Here is a 14,950-nt window from a genome sequence, read left to right as displayed (position 1 = left end):
CAGGAGTTAGAACTGCTCACAGGTGGTTGCCAGGCAGTTTCCTCAGAACCTTCCATGATAAAGTGATAAGGTTAATTATAATCAGCACACTTCCCAAATGGATGGGTACTATCAATGTGCTTAAAAATGTGCTCTTAAATTAATCAGAAAAGTTTGTTACAGTTGAGCATTTGACTTGGCTATGAATTGGCTAAGCAGTGTATTTCTTTATAAAAATATATTTCCAGTTTGTTCCTGTTCAGACTACCAGAGTCTCATATTTGAGCAAATGCCAGACTGATGACATGTACGAGATAGTGAGGCCTTGTCCATCAAAATATTTTGGTGCAGTGGTTTCACGAGAAAAGAATGGTTTTAAGTAGTGCTTTGGAGCCTGAGAAACAGTTTCAGCCATGCCTGGGAGGCAGAGGTGAGAGGGTATCTCTCAGCCCAAGGGAGCAAACTCTGTGCTGTTTTAAAGTCTTTTTCATTTTAACTACATGTTCAGGTACTCAGATGTTGACCCAGCCTAGGTGGTAAAAAATGGAATCTCATGTTTAATTTCAAGGGTAGACACCATCTTGGAATTTGGGAACAATTTATCTGTTGGGCTGTCTTGCATCTAGTAAGTGCTAAAAAAAATTATCTGCCAGAGGTTAGTTGGTTTTATGAAATGAATGTACCAAACTTCCAGTTAGTTTAGCAGAGCCTGGAAGCCCAAAGTTGCGGGATTGCCCATCCTTATGGAGGCAGTTCACTTTAAAATAGTCCCTTAGCTCTCCTCCCACTTGGTAAACCAAGAATCTGATGCAACAGAGAGGAACAGTAAAAGTCATGCAAATCTGGAAATATAACCCTTTTCCAAGCATTTGTTTAGAGCTTCCTGGCATTGGATTGTTTATAAGTCAGTATTGCAAGAGAATGCACATTTTCACATAATTCTGTGGTTGAAAACAGTTTCTTCACCAGCTCACTGATTATTTCTCTAAGGAGTTAGTCAGAAGGCAATTGAAAAAAATTTTTTGTTGTCCATGTGAGACTCTGGTGGTTTGCTTGTACTTTGCATCACTGGGGGTGGATTTCCCCTGAGGAATTCTTAAAAGCAGGGTCATGAATGGGTATAAACCTAGGCTGGCTTGTATCCAGGATGGAGAGAAATATTCCACTGGGGTGAGCCACTTAGTTAATCAGCCATCTAACTCCTGAACATGCCTGCTCAGTTAGGTCCAATAAAGGATTTAAGAAAAGACCTCAGGGGCCACTCTGAGAAGCAAGACCATGAAATGGTTTTGAATCGGCTTGTCTAGAGTAATGCCACTGACCCATTTTAGTAATTTGGGCAATCCTACCTAAGTAAAACCAAAATTAAATACATTGATTGGAAAATCTAACCAGTCATTATTAATCAAATGACTATTATATGCAAGGTATAATTCCTGCTCTCAAGGACTGAGAAAGCCCAGTTTAAGAAGTAGAATTTAAAAAAAAAAAAAAAAAACTGAGTTAAATAACCCTCTTTGCCTTAATAATGTAAATCTATGGTATAAGGTTATAATGTACAGGGTATGACTAGTCATCACACGGGTGGTTTAAATACTGCCATGAATTCACAGGAGGAAGAGTTTTCTAAATACTGTCTTCACTGGAAAAGGCATCACCAAGGAAGAAGAGAATAGAAAGTATTTGACAGGTGGAGAGGAGGAACTTGGAGCAGAGTTGCCAGGATTGTTCAGAAGTGAACAGGAAAAATGAGTGGTTGCCATATGAAAAAAAAATCAACTCAAGTAGGAAGCAGTGCTGTGCACGCGCGACTCTTACAACCCCATGAACTGTAGCCTGCCAGGCTTCTCCATCCATGGGATTTTTCAGGCAAGAATACTGGAATGGGTTGCCATTTCCTCCTCCAGGAGATCTTCCTGACCCAGGGATCAAACCCACATCTCTTGTGTCTCCTGCATTGCAGGCAGATTCTTTATCCACTAAGCCATCAGGGACACCCAGGGAGTAGTAAGATAGGCTGAAATTTTTAGATTACCACCAGACTACAGGCAGTTCTAACCTGAAGTAGTCAAAGTGGGATCAGTCAAAGTGTGATTCCTAGACTAGCAGCACTGCATCTCCTGGGAACTTGTTAGAAATGCTGAATCTCATGTTCCAACCTAGACCTACAGACTCAGTATTTTTGGCTGTGTGGTTCAGGAATCTGGATTGTTTTTTGTTGTTGTTTTTTTTAAAGTGTCCAGTTGACTCTTGTGCATATTAAAGTTTGAAAAGCATGACTACTGGCAATTTGGGTTTTATTCCAAATGATTGAAGGCTCTTGAATGGACAAGTAGCATGTTTTTCAGTGGGGAAACAAGTCAGTGCCTTTTACATGGAAGACATCCTCCCTTATAATCCTCCCTTACCTACTGCTTACCAAGATGAAATCTCTCCAAATCCAAGTCACATAATTGGTACAGTCATGTAACTGTTCTTTGGAGTGGTTTCTGAAGGCTGAGTCTAGATCTTGTCAATGTAATGGTATGATATGCATCTATTGTATTTTATATAAGTTGGGATTTTTTAAAAGTGTGTGCTTTACAAGAACTATATGAATCAGCAACAATAACAAATTTATATGGTGCTTTATAGGTTAAAACATAATACTCATTCATATATTTCTGACCATTTAAAAAATTCCAACTATTTTGAATCAGGTTGTTTATCTGGCATTTATCAGGAAATTCAGATTTCCATGTTACAAAGGTAATATGAGCTCTTGTAAATCAGTAAACCTTTTTGATAGAAAATTTTTTCCAGACTTTATCATTATATTATCATTAATACTAGTAGGACGGGGGAGCCTGGTGGGCTGCCGTCTATGGGGTCGCACAGAGTCGGACACGACTGAAGCGACTTAGCAGCAGCAGCAGCAGCAGCAGGAATACTATATAATAAAATTAGCACGTATTTTTAAGTGTTGGTAGAGTTTTGAATGTTACTTTTACTTGGTGACTTTGATATAATAATACCTTCAAGGCTGAAAGAAGTTAGGACTGTTGTTCCCGCTTTAAATAGCCCCAGGCTGGCAATTTTTTGATCAATTCTATCAGTCTCTTTTATCTTTATTTCCCACCCTGAGAAGACTCTTGAGAGTCCCTTGGACTGCAAGGAGATCCAACCAGTCCATCCTAAAGGAGATCAATCCTGAATATCCATTGGAAGGACTGATGCTGAAGTTGAAATTCCAATACTTTGGCCACCTGATGCAAAGAACTGACTCCTTGGAAAAGACCCTGATGCTGGGAAAGATTGAAGGTGGGAGGAAAAGGGGACGACAGAGAATGAGATGGTTGGATGGCATCACTGACTCTATGGACATGAGTTTGAGTAAGCTCCAGGAGTTAGTGATGGACAGGGAGGCCTGCAGTGCTGTGGTCCATGGGGTCGCAAAGAGCCAGACGCTACTGAGTGACTGAACTGACTGACTGACTACTCCAATAAGCTAGGAAGAATGGAGTTTTCTTAAGGTTAAAATCCTAACCTTAATTTTGCCAGCAGTGTCATAGAGTAGCCCTTGGCCCATGGACTTGAGGGTGGTGTTAGCTTCTACTAACAGTCATGGATACTGTGGGTCTTGGCACCAGGGTTTTCCCTTACCTGCTCAGGGGACGTTTTCCCCGTGCAGTTTCACAGGTGGAGTTTGTGGTGGTGTTTGTCAGATGGTGGAGTTTGTCAGAGAGCAGACCATTGCATAGAAGGCTTGACGCTGTATTCACTTAGATTTCATGTTGACTCTAAAGATGTCTAGGGTCCCAGAGAGAGGAACAGATCCCTGTCATGCTCCTTCAAAAATCAGCAGTTTGTGTCCTAGAGATTCAAGACCACCTCTGTAAACACACAATGAGCAAAGGCTTAAGGTGCAGACCTTAAACACAGAGTCTCTAACCCTACACATATTTTTGATATATAAAATGGGAGCTCTACTGTCAGCTTTAATGAATGATGCTGAGGGTTACTCCTGGTGTAACAGAAAGAGCCCAAGCTTTGGGACAGACAGATCTGGGTTCAAATTCTAGCTGTCATACTTACCAGCTCGGTGGCCTCAGGCAAGTTAACTTACTCCTCTGAGCCTCTCTATCTCTGTGGAAAATGGATATTAACACCAGCTTTCAAGACTGCTGCGTCGGTGGAAAAGTAGCTTCATATATAGTGGGTACTCATTATAGCCCTTGTCACTTTCCACTTGTTCATTGTGTCCTCACATTAACCTTAGATTGTAGTTTTCTAAGAAAAACAAAAAGGCCGAGATAGCTCTGATGCTTCAAACAGCTAGACTTCCTCAGCGTTCCTTAAGTCTACCAAACGCATCCCACCTCTGTGCCTTCATGGTTCTCCTGCGCCTGGAAAGCCCAAGCTCTGCTTGGTTTGATTCCCTTCCCCTTTTAAGTCCCAGTTCTTCCATGGAGATTTCCTTCACTCTTTTCTTCATCACAAATCCACAAATAATAAAATACCCTCCTGTGGTGTTAACCCTTATTTCATTAGAGTTTCTCATTCTTCCAACTAGATTGTAGCCTTTTTGAAAGGTTTCTATACCTACAAGATGAATGGACTGATTTGAAATAACATTCATCACCAAGCCATATACAGCCGCCGAATCAAGTCTCATGAATGAAAAATTGAAACTAATGTTTTCCTGAGCAGTTTTTTGGGGGCCAAGAACCCATGCTACGGATAATCTATTATAATTTTCCAGGAAGTAGCTGCTATTGAATCTTGATTTTATAGGTGTGGAAACCAACACTCCTGATTGTCCAAGTTCATATAGCCAGTGAGTAGAGGAGCTAGGATTTAAACACAAGCAGTCTGGGTCCAGGGGCTGAGTTTGGACCATGGCACCACGCAGGTGAGAATGTGGGTGGAGAAGGCTATCAGAACATTCAAAAACACCCACGGACAGAATTCTACAAATGGGGACCGATTACAGCCAAGTTATAAGCCTTTCAGTTGAGGTTCTCTATGTCATTTTTTCTCATTTGTGTCATTTAACAAATCATTTAGATCACGAATTTCTACAGTTAGAGAAACCAGCCTCCTCTCTGAATCGTCAGCCCTTGGTTCGTGTAAGAGCTATGACTCAGCCCTGAAACTCACTTGCTTTGTCTATTTCACCACCTTTTCAGGTCATTAAGAACAAAAGGTCTGTGAACAGATTAAACACAGGCTGTTTTTGTTCTGCTTCTACAAGCACCTACGCCTGTTGAACGCAGACTCATAGATTTTTTAAAAAAACAACACATGCTGGAATCCCACACCTTCTTACAATAGCGTAGCTGAGGTTAAACAGTTCCTTGGAGAGGCCCCTGTGCTATTACACCAAATACTTACAAGTTTATTTCACCACACTGCCTGGGGTTCAGAGTAAACCTGGGTGAAGGTACGGAGATCAAAGAATTTAACAATCAAAAACCTCTATTCACGCTCTGTCTGTCATCTAATGAAAGCATTAGTGAAGTGGTATGGAAATCCTCTCCAGCCTGCCTACAGCCACCAGCCTGGCCGCTTAATATTTGAAACAATGTGACCAAGTGTTCAGAATCCACAGGATTGAGTTGTATGGTAATGTTCGTGTATTATTTCCAAGTTGCCAATTTTCCCCAGCTTAGCACATTTTCATTCCGGCTTTATTAAAGGAGTCAGAACATGCAAGGAGATTTAGCACAGTGGTGATGTCAGCAGAGCCTCCTTGCCATTGTGACATGGTTTATTTGGTTCGGGGCAGCCATGCATATGAATCCAACAAGGTGTCTATAGGACTGAAAGTCAAACCAAGTGGGACCAATAAAAAGGAAAAGACAAGAAATACAATTATGTCGTGAAACCACAGCTCTTTAACTGTGGGTGGGAATTTCAGGCCCTTGATTTGATTTCATATGGCCCCATAGTTACAAAACCATGGTATAGTGTAGTATCAGCTATGTAATAGATGCTTTATTATGACATTAGTGGAGTGGGTGGATGAGCCCAGCATGGTGTGGAGCATTGTAAGAACACAGCCAGTTGCAGGAGACATGACCCCAGTCATTCCAGAAGATTCCTCCTGTTGTGGAAAGCCGTGGTTTTTCTAAGAGTACCTGTCTGTCAGAGTCCTGGGCTGGAGGAAGACTAGAAGCCACTGGTCCAAGAATGTATACTCTGGTTGGACTTAACAGTACATAAAATTCTCACAAAAAGATACAGAACCAAATGCAGTGAAATCACCTAATCTTGATGTCACAAGCCAGGGCAGTTGTCCAATCCAGTGGTTCCCAAACCTCACTGAGCATTAGGAGCTACCTGGGGAATTTAAAATGAAGTGGACATTCCCAGGGCCCAGCCAGAATTAGAAACTCTGATCAAGGGTCCTGGAAATATGTATGCTTTAAAATGCTCTCACGGGATTCTGTGGCTTGGCTAGCTCACTTGACCAGTCCCCTCGATGAACAAGGAGGGTTTCTGTTAACAACCCTGCAAAGTGATGAGCCACCCACGGCTGACATCCTCAGGTTGGAAGGAACTTACTGCAGAACAAGGCAGCAGGACCCAGGCAGAAGATGGGGGTTCTCTAAAGCGTTTCCTCAAAGTGAAAGTCGCTCAGTCCTGTCTCTTTGTGACCTCATGGACTTACAGTCCATGGAATTCTCCAGGCCAGAATACTGGAATGGGTAGCCTTTCCCTTCTCCAAGGGATCTTCCCAACCCAGGGGTTGAACCCAGGTCTCCTGCATTGCAGGTGGATTCTTTAGCAGCTGAGCCACAAGGGAAGCCCAAGAATACTGGAGTGGGTAGCCTATCCCTTCTCCAGGGGATCTTCCCAACCCAGGAATCTAACCAGGGTCTCCTGCATTGCAGGCTGATTCTTTACCAACTGAGCTATCGTAGACTTTGATAAAAGGGCCTTTGTTTATCTTCTACCCATTTTCTTAGTTAGTCTGCAGTAACACAGGTTGTCATTACCAAGATGGCAGTCCTGCAATTGGTTACCAACATGTCAATCCTTCAAGTATTTGAAGAGGGTTCCTCTCCAGTTTGCTCCTTTGTCTGATACCTGATGCATTTGTTCATTCATTCATTCAGTTCAGACTGTCAGCATCCTCTAAGAGTGGGTTTCTTGAGGCTAAGCATTGCCACCTCCTTCAGCTACTTCTTACAGATCTCGGCTTCTTCACCCCCTCCTGTTTGCCTTCCTCTGGATGAACTCTAGTTTGTCAGTGTCAAAGATGGTGCTCAGAATGGGACACCACACTGACCATGTGATCTGATGAGCGGAGTCCAGCAGGAGCCACAGGAGCAGTTGCTGCTTGTGCCCTGCTTCTTCTAAAGAGTGTTGTTTGAGAATAACCAAAAACTCAAACCGATGCAGACAGAAAGCTCTGGAGCCCAGACCAGGAAGGGGAAAGGTTGGTGTTGGCTGAGCACATCCTCGTGAATGGGTAAGCTTTGGAATGAAGGAGAGTGCCATCCTTCCAGTGTTCCAAGTGGAGAAATAATGTTTCATTGGGAACCCGGATATTTGCTGCATTGACCACATTGTGCGTGTGTTATCTGGTCTGCAGGCTAAGTGGAGGCTCTCACCACATCGTTGCCCCCTGACCCTAGTGTAGGATCAGCTCTGACTGCTACACCGAGCTAGAGGTGCAAGAGGCAGCTTTCCTTTCTTCTCTGGTGGGCTCAACCTAAATATTTCCATCTAAGCAGGTTATGGTTCCTTTCCACAACTGAAGAGAAATAGTTATGTACCTTCTCTCCTCAGGGTCAGCTACCTGGTATTTGCGTATGTTTAAAACTGTCACATGATCTTTGCATATTCTTTGGGAAACAAAAAGTAAGAAAAGTTGTAACATTAACTGGTCAGTTGTGTCATACAGGTAAAATTGGAATAACATTTCTTTGATTACTTTTTTGCTGAATAGACTGGTCATCTAATCCCCTGATTGGTTAGCAGGATTTCATTCTAAATAGAATTAAGCAAATAAGAAAAGAAACAAAGAACAATGGGAAAGAAAATAGCAACACCAATTGCAGCCATAACACAATTCGAGGCTTGGCCTCACCCAGGACTGCAGACTTATTGACAATAGTAGACGCATGAGCCTCTTGGAAATCAGACCTCACATGTGACCTCTGTAGGTGCTTCTTTTTGTATTTGACACAGGAAGTAATAAGGTGACATCTGAAGCTTCCAAAAATCAGAGTAGCAGCTGTATTTGTTGTTATTGTTGTTTAGTTGCTAAGTTGTGTCCGACTCTTTGTGACCCCATAGATTGTACCCCACCAGGCCCCTCTGCCCATGGGATTTCCCCAGCAAGAATACTGGAGTGGGTTGCCATTTCCTTCTCTGGGTGATCTTCCTGACCTCGGGATCAAACTTGTGTCTCCTGCATTAGCAGGTGGATTCTTTACTGAGCCACCAGGGAAGCCAATGGCAGCCCACTCCAGTACTCTTGCCTGGAAAATCCCATGGACAGAAGAGCCTGGTGGGCTGCAGTCCATGGGGTCGCTGGGAGTCAGACACGACTGAGCAACTTCACTTCCACTTTTCACTTTCATGCATCGGAGAAGGAAATGGCAACCCACTCCAGTGTTCTTGCCTGGAGGATCCCAGGGACAGGGGAGCCTGATGGGCTGCTGTCTGTGGGGTCGCACAGAGTCGGACACGACTGACACGACTTAGCAGCAGCAGGGAAGCCCAGCAACTACATGAGCTGCTTCAGTTCTGCCTGGGCTCCATCTCTAGCATGTGAGCTGGAGACCAGAGACACTCATTTAGTTCCTCTCTACCAGCTAGACATACATCGAGCCTAGAGAGGATGTGGAGACACCAGAAAAAGGCATCTTGAGCCCCAGCTGTTGGGTCTTACATCCTGCTGGAGACACAGGAAGGTATATTCTGGGGCAGTCAGAGTTTGATGCAATCACATACCAGATTGGGAAGAGAAGCCTGAGTTCATGAAAAGAGCATTGATAAAAGACAAGACCACATGTGGGCCTTGGCTGGATGGGAAGATGGGCTTAGAACAAGAATACTTTCATTCCTGTGCTTAAAAACACAAAGAGTGTTCTTTCAGTTCTTAACTTCAGCTGCTGACTGCTGGTGACAATGGACTCCAGTGAGCAACCAATGTTTTCTTTCTTTTTAAACTGGCTCTTGGTATCATTAAAGAGAGATCTGGCCTGCCCAGAATGGGCAGACTAGATTCTAGGTGGGTAGCAGGGACACGTGAAATCTCTGCAAGATGACCAGGCTGCTAAGTTGGGCAAATGAGTCAGGGGAGAGTTTCCTGATGCTCTGCTGCTTTCCTGGAGTCCAGGTCAACAGCCAGTGACAGAGGATGACAGCCAGAAGCCACCCCCAGGAGCAGCACTTCATGGAGAAAGCAGTTCTTGGGTGAAGAACCAGGAGAAAGCCTGGTGCTCTGAGGTGATGCTGACACTCTGGTGATGTGATGGAATAAAAGGAAGAGCCTCGGGAAAACCACACCATTGTCCATTTCATCGTCATGTTCCCCATCTAAACCCCTCTGACCCTGTCATTTTCAAAGAGAAAAATTAACAGCAAGTCATTATGCCTACTTACCTTCAGATGTTGCTCTTATTCATAGCACAAGGTCACTCTAGGGTTATCATCGTTGAAATGTAGCCTATCTGGGGGCTGTCCTGTATGTCCTGTCACATCATGTGATAGAAACTTCATTTTCCTAAGATATTGACCACTCTATGAAAGCGACCGTATGAAAGGCAAGTGTTCTCTGACGTACTGATCCCAAAGCCCTCCGCTTTTCCTGGCCTTCACACACAGATGGGAGTGCCTGGGGCAGGATGACAGTAACTTGAAGTTGTTCCCTGGCTTAAGTGTAATAATCCCTCTAATCAGATGCAGGAAATGTTTCTTTTGAGCTTAATTGAATGAGTCCGTTTGGTATAGCTTTTAGGTCACTTTAAACTTGGGGTGTCCTATATACTTCAAATAAGTAGAGTTTAAAGCAGCTGGAAACAAGTATCAGATGGACATGAATGAAGTTTATACCTTCTCAACTAGCAGGCTTCTGTGTGGAAGTTTTGCTGTTTGGCTAATTCTGATTAGGTTAATACTTTCCCCCAAGAAAATACTTCTCCCTTTTTATCCAGAGAAGGGTAGACTCTACCCCTCTGTAGCCTATAGAAGATTGTTATAAGAAACAGCAATGTGAAAACCCATTCTGTATTTTCAGTACCACTCTTGGCATTGATGGAATTGACCATGGCTGTAGGAATTTGGTTGAGATAAATCTAAATTTGGGGAAAGACTGCAACAGGGTCATTATTCTAGAGTAAGGCCTTGCACAATGGGAGAAAGCTGAGAAGTACTGAGAATGTGTGAAAATTAATTTTTTAAACATGTTTCAGGTGATATTATTGTTGCATAAGAAAATTTGCATAATCAATCATAATTATTATTCAGATAAGATGCTCATTCTCTGTTAGTTGGCAGGTAAGTCTTCAGTGAGAGGAAAGATCCTTTCTTTTTATTCTCCATCTCTCTCTCACCTACCTCAGTGGACGGTCTATGACACCGATTAAACAAGGCTCTGCCTCTAGTCTGCATATTGTATGTCTGCCTGAGAGCTGGAGAATCCCACTCGTGAGTGCCTGTTTTTAGTTTATTGTAATGATGGCTGTGCTTTCTTGATGAGGAAATAAAATTGATTTATAGATTAGTTTAATAGTTAAGTTTCCCAAAGTGATTGGATCTTTCCTTTCTTTTGACCCAAGCAGTATAATAGAGAAGAACGATTGCTTGCTGTTCTTTCTCAAAGATAATAAAACGGTTTATACAGTGGAAATAGAGAAGAGATGGGATAATAACTTCAAGCAATCTTCCATCAATCCATCATGAACTCTACTTTTAGAACAGTTTTTAAATCAGCTTTAGTTATGCCATTTTATAACTCAGAAGATTTCTAGAGTTCTTTATTTCTCGCCTGTGTTTTCAGAACCATCTCTCTTCCTGCCCCCACCCGGTCTGTCTCCTTCATACCCACATCTGAGTTTTTTCACTGCCTCATTCCTCCCCTCCTCATCCCCACATACAGTGATCACTTTTCCTTACCTCTGCCCTTCATGAAGTATGTGCTTCTAACTTGCCAGGCCCTCTACTCCTCCCACCTGCCGTTCAAGACCTCAACTGTGGTCTTTCGCATAATTTAGATTTGTCTCAACCAAATCCCAAGGCAGTGGCCATTTCCATCAATACCAGTTGTATTGTGGAAAATAAAATACAGAAAGAGTTTTCTTACGGCCTTTTCTTAAAATGATCTTTTGTAAGTGCTGAGGCCTGGATGATAGACATTTCTTCTCTAAGGGCCTAAGAAGCTAAGGGCGCAGATACATAGGTTTCACGTCTGATTTGATACAAGACGGTTTAGCGCGTAATGACAGAGCATTTTATGTTGCTTTGTATGATTTCCTGTGTTCAGTTCCTAGTGCCTAGAAACCAAACCCATGGCTCATATCATCTTCCATATCCCCCAGTCACCTACCCTAGGTCTGGGCACCCAGGACAGACCTGCTGAGTTGATAGGTTATAAGATGGAGACATGGACAGGAAAAGGAGATGCTGCAAGTGAGAAGTCAGGCTCCCTGATTCCCTTAGATGTGGCACGTTAGAGAAATCACTCATTCTGTCACTGGTGCGTCAAAGGCGGACTGCCCCAAGTCCCGTCTTTTGTTGGGCAGTCATGTGAAATTGATTTAAAAGCGATAGAATCTTTGCACATGTAAACAGCTAACAAACTATGGTGAATGTGTGTCCAAACAGATCCGGTTGGCAGGACACGCAGTGCTGCTGAGAGGAAGCCTCTGGCTATCCATCACACCTTGAAAGACGAACAGGGCGGGCCAGATTTTCCCTTCTAAGTTAGGAAAGGTTAGCACTCTGGGAAAATGGAGCCCAAAGGGAATTTCAAGCACATGGCGTGGCCCTTCCAGCTTGCAGGTCGTTATTACCCTAAATGGCCATGACATATAATCTCTTTCCTGATTTTATTAGTTTACCTACTATCACAAGACCATAACTTTTTAGACATTCAGGTGTGACTAAAGGAGGAGGAGATAGAATAAGGCTTTTAACATCTTTGATTACCTCAGAAAACGTATTTGCTTACTTTACCAGGAAGTTGGGTTTTTTGTTTTGTTGTGTTTTCTACCCATGCCAAGAGGGGATTAATGAATGAGTGGCTGCTGGGTTTGCCAGCTTTCTTTTGATTTGAGTTTATGTAATTAAGCAGTTCCCAGAATGACTTCAGGTTCTCACTCTGCATCAAAACATGCTTCTCAAATGGTTTAGGTGTGGAGACCAGAAATAATCCAGACTCACTGAATGGGGCGAGGAGGAGTGAAAAGCTTCTCTTGCTTTAATAGCAGTCCCTCCTGTGTCAAAAGGGTTGACCGTGCTTTGGGGCCATGCACATTGAGCTGTATTGAGTAGAAAAGTAAGTTAAAACTGATGTTCAAACGGCCTAAAGTTAGAATAACTCGAAATGAGGTTAACGATAGAAATAACATGGGGAAATCAACTCTGTTTACAATTGAACTTCTAGCAAACAGAGTCTTCTCCATGGTGGGCACTCAAGACTTCATGCATTCACCAAAGACACCCTAGGAACCCACTGTGTTTCAGGCTCCATTCTAGTTGCTGGGGATATACTGAGAAGCTAATGAGAACCCCTCCCTTAAGGTGCTAACATGGAGTGAATGTTGGATGAGCAGATTTTTATTGAGCTAGTAGTGGCCATGGCATTGCTGGAAGTCTAAGGTTATGTTCCTCAAGGAACTGGCCATCTCATGGGGAGGTGAAATCATCTAGCCATGGAACCAAAGAACTGTTTAAAGCTGTCCCAAACACTGGGTGCTGAGACAGACCCCTTGGGGGTGAAATGGTCAGATTGGGTGCTCATGGGCGCTTTCTATAGGCAGGAGGCTCGCTGCAGTGGGCTGACTCATCTTGAAGCCTTTAATTCCCTAAGCAGTAAGAGACTGCAGATATAAATATCAGAGCATCTTTTGATTTTGTTTCTCTTATAGCCCCCTGAGCTGTTTAGTTATTCTATCCACATGATGCTTGTTTTAAAGGGAATTAGAGGCACTTTTCTTTGGGGTTAGGCTAATTCCCTTAAAAACCAACAGGGCAGAGTTACCAACAGTGTTTACCCTCATGAAGTATACAGACTACTGAGAGAGAAAAACATAAATCAGTGACACAGATCAACCCCCCACTGGAGAGTGTAGCATGTAAGAGGAGGTTTTGACCTGGTCAGAAAAGTCAGGGACAGCTTCCTAGAAGAAAAGATGGCTGCACTGAAATCTGAAGGATGAGGAGGAGTTAATTAGGTGAAAGGTCAGGGAGACACAGGCCAAGCAGAGGGAGCAGCATGAGCAAAGGCCCTGTGGCAGGAGGGAGTTTCCGATTGAGGCGAAGGGAACAGCTGGGAGTGAAATGACTGAGAATTAGATAGGGCCAGATCACACTGGCCATGAGGCATATTAGGGAGTGTTCTACTTATTCCAAGAGTAATATGAAACCCTTGAAAGAATCAGTAGAATGAGGAAAGGAAGGCGCATACACTGTAATAAGATTTTCATTTCAGCAGGTAACTCTGCCCACAGTGTGGTCAGTGTTTGGTGTGGGAACTGGAATCAGTGTAGGGAGCACCAGTGAGAAGGCACCTGCAAGAATTTCAACCAGAGATGACAACTGCTTGGGCCAGAATGGCGGCCACAGTGGTGGCAGCAACAGAAGGAAGCAGGCAAATGTAACAGGTATAAAGGTAATAAGTGCAAAGGTACAAAAGGTAAAAGCAGTAAGGACTTGGTGATGGATAAGAGGGATAAAGAGGAGGCGGGTATTGAGAATGGCTTTTCAGGTTTCTGACTTATACACTTGGCTGGATGGTGAAGCCCTGCCCTGAGACAGGCACCCTGGATGAGGACCAGTTTGCCAGGGGAAGATTATGAAGCAGTTTTGAACATGTTGGGATTGAGTGCCTTTGAGGCATCAGAGAGAGATGACAGAAACACAGCTGGGTAAATGGGTTCCCGGATTGGAGGAGAGGCCTAGGATGGAGGGAGATGTTTGTGAGTCATCAGTGTCAAGGTGCATTAGACACCATGGGTGTGGATGAGATCACTCAGCGAGTACAGAAAGGGGAGGAGAGCGGAGGGCGTCCAACCCCGCCTTGTGGGATTCGGACACCTAATGGCTGGGGAAAGGAGAAGCCTACAAAAGCGGGCACAACAAACCTGCCAGAACCACAGGGAGAATAGCAGCTGAAAGCCAAGGAAAGCAAGCATTTGTTGGGAGAGGAGGTCATCAGGGAAAAATAATGCTGAAAGGATAGGGAAAATGAAGACTCAATAATGACAATAATAACTGTCATACCACTAGCTATAATACTATAGAAATAATCATTGATAGTCTTTATGGAGCCCCAGTTATGAACCAGGCACTTTAACATATAATTTTATCCTCATAAGAATTTTGTAAGGCAGGTCCTGTTATCGTTCTCATTTTCACAGTAGAGAGCACTGAGCACAGGGAGCTGAAGTCATTTGCCTGAGGTCACACAGCCAGTGAGTGAAGAAATCAGGGTAGAGGCTCTGCTTTCTCACTCCATGGCCCCTGTCCTTAAATGCCTTGTGGGGAGTAAAAAGCAGCCAGGGAGGCAGGGTGGGGAGGTGAGATTTAGAAATTTGGATTCTTTCAAACAAAGGCAAGAAAATGTTCCATGATTGCTAAAGCCCAAGTCCAAGTTGGTGACCAGGAACTGGTATTGCAGCAGCTGTTTCTGATGATGGTTCAGCTAGATTAGGGTAGTGCTGAATGCGTGACAAGGCTATATTTGCCATGGGGAAGCCTTGCTCCAAGTGCTGTAGGGCTGCTGCTGCCGCCAAGTCGCTTCAGTCGTGTCCGA

The 14,950-nt window shown here is 43.6% G+C and overlaps 1 protein-coding gene across 10 annotated transcripts in view; it reads left to right on the top strand.

Annotated features, from left to right (window-relative positions):
• Nucleotides 1-14,950, top strand: part of PRKCE (protein kinase C epsilon) — a 547,240-nt gene that overhangs the window by 436,328 nt on the left and 95,962 nt on the right. The window contains exon 12 of one of the 10 annotated variants that reach the window (XR_015137027.1): nucleotides 9,314-9,423. The exons of the other annotated variants lie outside the window; for them this stretch is intronic. The gene's annotated coding sequence lies outside the window, so the exon portion shown is untranslated. The remainder of the gene's footprint in view (nucleotides 1-9,313; nucleotides 9,424-14,950) is intronic. 10 annotated transcript variants of the gene reach the window in all.

This window comes from Bos grunniens, chromosome 11, assembly GCF_055505025.1.
Source record: "Bos grunniens cultivar Pamir isolate PY7600 chromosome 11, Bosgru_T2T1.0, whole genome shotgun sequence".
Classification (NCBI taxonomy): Eukaryota; Metazoa; Chordata; class Mammalia; order Artiodactyla; family Bovidae; genus Bos; species Bos grunniens.
The sequence above is the reverse complement of the archived record's forward strand: the minus strand, read 5'-3'. Positions and strand labels throughout refer to the sequence as shown.